The following is a 6,000-nucleotide window of genomic DNA, read 5'->3' on the forward strand; positions in this document are numbered from 1 at the left end:
CCTCACCCACGCACACAAAGCTCTCCACAACCAAGGCCCAAGATACCTCAACAGCCGCCTCAACTTCTACACTCCCACACACCAGCTTTGATCGACCAACCACGCCCTCGCCGCCGTCCCCCGCATCCGAAGAGCCACCACAGGAGGAAGGTCCTTCTCCTACCTGGCCGCCAAGACCTGGAACACCCTCCCGACCCACCTCTGCCTGACCTAAGACCACCTCGCCTTCAGGAAGCAGCTCAAGACCTGGCTGTTCGAGCAGTAGCAGACCCCCCCTCCCCAAGCGCCTTGAGACCCTCCGGGTGAGTAGTGCGCTATACAAATGCTTGATTGATTGATTGATTGATTGGGGCTGAGCGATGATCCCTAGGGTATTCCGCAGTCGATATTGGTGGGTTTGGAGATGAAGGGAAGGAGTCTGATTCTCTGGGTTCTACCGGAGAGAAAGGATCGGACCCAGTCGAGGGCGGGTCCTTGTTTCCCTGCGTCGCGAAGTCTCGCTGCGAGAGTGAGGTGATAAACAGTGTCAAAGGCTGCTGAGAGGTCTAGAAGAATGAGGGCCGCAGTGTGACCGCACACTTTTCTCTCTGGTACGCATTGCCAGTAAACACCCTGCCCTTTCACTACACGTGTAACATTACTCCCTTCTCATTGTATACTTCTCAGCGACCTTGGCAATACCTACATCAGCTATCCCTGCTTTAGCTAGGGCGAGTCTGTTCAAAATACCATCCTTATTCTCTCCAACCTCTATCACTTTAATAGTTCTTCTTCAATTAATCGTAATCTTTGGTAAAGTTCAACTAGTTGCTGGCGTTTTTTTTTTGTTGGAGCAGTATAAACTGAAGCTTAATGTCTCTCCTTGAATGCCGGCCTTCAGGGCATCCCAAACCATACCAATTTGGGCACTCCCTCTGTGATGTACTAAGAACTCTTCTGTCCATTTTATCATGTAGGCAGTATACCCTCTCCCCCCCCAATCTACAATAACTCCTGAACTCGGGGATTGTGGTCTGATCTCACTCGGGTACATTTCTCAATAAGTCATTTCCCCCTTAAACCCTGAGAAACAAAAAAATAGTCCAACGGAGCAACCATTCTGCAAGGAGCCGAATAATAAGTACTTCCAGATTTCTAGATGTACCATTTTTAGGTTTCTCCAAGCATCTAATAGCCTGTTCCCTTCCACTATAGCCACCTCTATAGGTCTGGTGCCCTGTGAAGTGTTTGCTATGGGATTATACCCTAACTGGTCTAAAGCTTTTATTATCGGCACCCATGATGTGAGTCTCCTGGAGACAAACAATATTGGATGGTAGCATTTTAAGTTCTTCTGCGACCCTACGTTGTTTTCGAGGATTGTTCAAGAGACAAATGTTAACTGAAGATACGCTTATATTTGTCCTGCTGTTCATTTTTCTACTTTCAATAGGAGCCGCCACCTTCCATGAAAATCCCTTTCATTGCTCTTCCGTTCCCACAGCCTACTTGCTACGCTTATCTGACATCTCCCTAGTGCTTGCTGTGCCCCCTTACCTCCCTTAACTACCCTGACCTCATCCCCCTCCCCTTGTACCTCCCCAAAGGCCCTCCGTCTACCCTCCCCATCGCTCCCCCCACCCTGTTAGTGAGACAAACAGACCTTGCGAGGTCTGGGTAATGGTGTCTGTGTCCCTTCCTGCCGCCACTCAGTGTCCACTACAGTTCCAATCCATATGTCTACTGATGCCTAGGCAAGTCCTCTCTTTAACACTCCTTCTTCCTTCTGCATTATACTACTGATAAATCTGTCCTTACTTTTGTATTTCATCGAGATATTCCATTGCCCTTATTTCAGATGTAAAGGCTCTCACTTTGTTGTTTTAAATTATTTTCAGATGGGCTGAGTTTAATAAATATGCCTCTGCACCTTGCACTTGACAGGATTGAATCAGTTGTCTTAAGCCCAGTGCCTTTCCACAGTTACATGGCAGAAATCAGGTCGTGTGAAAAAGGACTGTCCTTCATGTGATCGTTTGGAGTCTGGGCGAGCTTTGAATAATACCACTTCAGGCAACAGATAATTCCCGAAATAAACTATGATAGCTCTTGGTAACTGTGGATCTCCTGGGCGAATCTGCCTGGCGTTTTTAAGCATGAGGGGATGGCGGTTGAGCTGTTGGGCCTCTGTGTCCCAGTTCCACCAAAAAGCTCCCTTCAACGGTTTAGGAAACATGATCTGATGTCTCCTCCCTCTATGCCTTCTTCTATACCCAAGATTCTTAAATTATTGCGTCTTAATCGATTTTCATTATCCTGGATTTCCATTGCATATCCACTGTCTGTGCTCCCTGTGCTTCTGTTTGGTCTTGTCCTGTCGCCACTTCACTCTCTAAGCCGGCAGTATGATCCGCTATCGCTTTGATCCTTTAGTTAACTTTGGTGCAGGCTTTCGTGATCTTTGTGACCGCCCCTTGTAGCTTTTTGTGGCCAGGCATTTATTTTTGCTGCCTTGTCGTGTCTCTTCCTGATGTTGTTTGATCGAGTCATATATCAGTCTCAGGGTCGGCTCCTCGGGATCTTGGCTGCTCTGTGCTTTTGTGTCCGCCTTATAATGCTCCTCGTATGATTTTCTCTGGGCAGAATAGTCACACTTTAAGGCACGGTTTCCTTTTTTTCCTCGGGCCCTTCTTGCCCTGGGCCTGAGATGTTCACTCCTTGCTCCGCCTCAGATTTGTCTTCCTGCGGACTACTGTATCAGGTCCTTCCAAATGGCTACTAGGGCTGGTGCTGGGGGAGAGGGACACGCTCTCCCCCTCAGATATTCCCACGCTTGTATCCCAGCCATCCGTCAAGGAAAAAAACTTGTCCCCTAAGTCCAGGGATTCTTCGAGGGGTCTTCAACTTGCAGCCCCCTTTAATAACACCTGTGTCTTCAGTCCTGCCCTGCTGCAAGATGGAGGGCATGAAGCCTCTGGCATGATTTCATGACACTCTATGGTCTGGGGTACTTCTTCAGGTTGAATGTCATTTTGCCCTTCCCACATCCCTGGATCTTTGGGAATTAATGTTATTGAGGGGTCTCTTTCCCTGGATTGTTTGCCAATTGTTATGGCTCGAGCCCACCCCTATTATTATTAGCACCAACATTACAGTTCAGCTCTTCCGGATACGTTGTGGATTGGTACTCTCCCCCCCATCGCCACCTACCCCGCTGGTGATGTTGTGTCACCCTCCAGGAGCCACCATCATGGAAGTGAAGAATTTGGTGATCGGTTGCTGCAGGGGAGAGTTTGCTTTTGCCCCTGTACCCTTTTTGTCTACAATGGTATTGATATTGTTAGGATTAATCTCTGATTCCTTGCTTCCTACAGAGGCATTCTTAGGACCACAGGGGAGAGTGTTTTTTGATCCCTTGAGGTGTGGAGGGGGGCAGGTCACTGTAGTGGGGGGGCTTGCTGCTGTAGTAGTGTATGTTGGAACAGGCTGCCCGTCCTCTCCACTCCAATCCCAGGCAGAGCGGGCAGATTTGGGAGGCAATCCAACTTTGGCGCTTCTCCTCACCAACAGCCACCCGGGCCATACTGCAAGCAAAGCCAGGAGCTCTGCAGCAGCTCGGGCGGAGAGAGTGATCCATTTGAGGGACCGCTCGAGTCTCTGCAGCCACGTGGATCACAGAGCCGCTTCCTTGTCCCAAGTAAGTGCTCCACACGTTGTACTTCCTCCACAGGGCAGTTGTCGATCTTCGGAGGCCCTGTAATGCTATGGACGGGAGCATCGAGTAGCGAGGGTTGAGGCGACGACTGCTGTCTTTTCACGCAGAAGCCATCTTTTATCCACCCAGACATATATTCTTTTAAATGATACATTCTCAGTAATAAGATATGTTAAAAAATAATGTATGTTGAACTTTGGAGTTCGTATAAACAGTGATGAGTAATTTTTAAATAAAGGTTGTCGCAAGACATTAGGTTGTGTACCCAATAATTAAGATAAGGGCGCTTCTTTCTGCTTTTGGGTTAGGACATTTTGAGTTAAAATATTTTATTTGTATTCATCTAGAGGGTACGACATAACCTTATATTTAATTAAAGTGCTTTTAGGGTGGAAAAGCACAATTTAGAATCCATCCTTACATATCATGGAAATATGCTTATGTACCCACATGTAACAGTATATTTACTGTGTGCCATAACTTTATCAATGTGTGTGAAGATTTAAATGAATTAATGAAAGGTATTTGCTCTAGAAACTAGAGTTTTACAAATGAAATGAATTTGTACTTGTTAAGTAAATGTGCACTAATGTTCAGTTTCGCATGAAGACATGTATGTTGCATTCATGTTTTCATTTATTCTTTAAGTCACATTTGCATATATTCTGAAAGTCCTATTTGAAAGTGTAATCATTTATGCTTTTATTAAGGTTTACATTTGTTCTTGAGTTACATGTGCACAAGTCTAACTATATATTTGAAGTGCACTTTTAAATGTTTAATTAAAGTTAGCCTGACTAAAGGCCTTAATTCTTATTATTAGCCAAGTACCGTCAAAGTATACAAACATATAACATTACAATAGATACATCAGAATATATTTTAAAATATCTTCCAGCGCACTTCAGTTTCCCGTGTTTTTTGCATCCAGTAGAGGCTATTCAAAATTCTTTCTCTTCCATTATTACTAGCACATAAAAACCGAAACTATGAACAGGTTAGGCTATGTGCAAATAGTACAAAACACTTTAAAACATATCAAATTTACCTTTCTTCTTAATACATAAGAAACATAAAATACATAACATTGGCACAATTAAAATCAGACAATAATTAAAAAAGAATTCATCTAAGCACTAGAATTAAAATTCAGCAATCTACTGCGTTTGTACCACACGGCGTATAAAAATGTGCTCGTAGCAATAACAATAACCGGGGTAGTGTCGCTTTTTAAAATTCTGAGTGCCACTAAATGTTTGCTCACCCTCAAATTATGACACAAGGGAATAATCCATCTCCGGCATGGGCCATGTTAATGAGGACAGAAAAATAGTACATGTACCTCGTTCTAATCTCCCAGGCCACATGCTGGACAGATACTAGGACTTGAAACCTTGTGCCTTTTATTGGTTAGAGATCTTAAGGGTAGGGTGCCAAATCTGAAGCAAATATAAAGGCTGTTAGCTAGAGGAGAGGAAACAAATTCTAACAATTCCTCAAAATGATAAAAAGGTTTAATGTCTAAAAATCTATTTGTCAGTGTGCCTACTTGCTGGTTATTAAGATAACTGTCTTGGATATAAACCCAGTAGCTAGACTTCATAATATTAAGATCAATTTTGCTCATATTTTCCGGGTTAGTCCAGAATCTTTTAAGCCCAGTTTATTGAACCAATTGGAAACATGTTTAACCCAGGATATAGACATGGCACCCATAATAGAGAGCACTTTGACAAAGTAATCTCTGAATTTTTTTAGCTCATGGGTGACCCAAAGCCGAATCCAATAAACAAGTGTTCTTAGAGCAGCTAGATCTGCAATTCTTTTGAGTCCTAAATCCAGAAACAGGGGAGTTAGCGGTCTACTGTTGGGAACAGAGACAAGCCGTCTTTCAAATCTATTTTCTGCAGCAGTAAGTAGGAAAACATCAGCACATCCCCATATTTCAGCTCCATATAGAGCAGCCCCTTGTGCATTGCCGCGGAAGACTTCTGAAGCCGGCGAAACAGCACGAGAGCTTGTTTGGCCATGCAGTCTACTAATAGCATTTGCTCTATGCTCGAGTAGTAACATGCTTTTCCTGAGCTGATCGTTCCACTTCAGGCTCTCCATTACCTTAACTCCTAAATAATTAAAGCTCTTCACCCTCTTCAGTGTTTCCTCCCCAGCATGTGCAAGTACGTTTTTGGCCACTCCGTTCCCACACATATGAACTTGGTTTTACTAGCATTGAGCTCCAGACCCCTTGGCACACAGAAATCTGTGAATTTGTCAACAAGGAGCTGGAGTCCCATTGGAGTCTTGGA

Source organism: Lissotriton helveticus, chromosome 8 (genome assembly GCF_964261635.1).
Source record: "Lissotriton helveticus chromosome 8, aLisHel1.1, whole genome shotgun sequence".
Taxonomy (NCBI): Eukaryota; Metazoa; Chordata; class Amphibia; order Caudata; family Salamandridae; genus Lissotriton; species Lissotriton helveticus.